Source organism: Nicotiana tomentosiformis, chromosome 2 (assembly GCF_000390325.3).
Source record: "Nicotiana tomentosiformis chromosome 2, ASM39032v3, whole genome shotgun sequence".
Lineage (NCBI taxonomy): Eukaryota > Viridiplantae > Streptophyta > Magnoliopsida > Solanales > Solanaceae > Nicotiana > Nicotiana tomentosiformis.
In genome coordinates this window covers 53,461,882-53,462,783 of record NC_090813.1, presented here as the reverse complement: position 1 = coordinate 53,462,783, position 902 = coordinate 53,461,882, and positions in this window count along the sequence as shown.

Sequence of the window (902 nt, the reverse complement as noted above, 5' to 3'; positions counted from 1 at the left end):
TAAGGTAATAATATACCTTTGATCTTTGTAATAAGAAAGTACTCCTTGGTATAATCATGATATAAAATTACATGGTTTATAATATATATATATATATATATATCAAATATACATTACACTTTTCTTGAAACAAATGTACTTTATTTTTTCGAATAATATAAAGATGTATACTTTCACTAGATAATATTGTATAAAAAATTTAAAAGGTACATGTACTTTTTTTTTAAAATAAAAAGATCCATGTATGGAATGTAGAAAATCTATTATGGAATAAATTGATTTCCAACCAAAAAGTAGGAAAATATATTACCATTAAATATGTTAGAGATTGGTTTCAAGAGAAAATATAGGAAAAAATGTTAAAAAGTACTAGGAACGTTTTCATTAAGGAAATAAATGCATTGGGTGCGTGATTATAGGTACATGGTTTAAAAATATTAGCTAGAAATATAATTACTAGTGGCCATGTGTGTAAAATAACTATTGATGCTACGTCTCTAGAATTTTTCCTTAAATTATGCCTATTTATGTGATGTTAGTGCTCAAGCTTTGTCATTACTAAAGCATTTTAAAGCCTCTAAGAAATTTGGTGTTTGGTTTGAACTATTTTGTTCATATGGGCTAATTAGGAGTGCTTTTGTTCTAACATAATTTATTATGCATGAAACTCTAAAACACACATGCAGATGCAGACAATGGCGAAGCGCAAAGGGACAATTGAATCTCTTTTTCGAAAATTGTACTATGTATAAGTAAAAAAAATTATATATATATATATATATATAACTTGTTGAATTCCTTTTATATATGGTGCATTGTTTTTTGAGTTACTTGCCAGAATATTTGGGTTCGCCCCTTATATAAATTTTGAATTCAAGCTAGATGGGTTTAAGGTTCTCAAC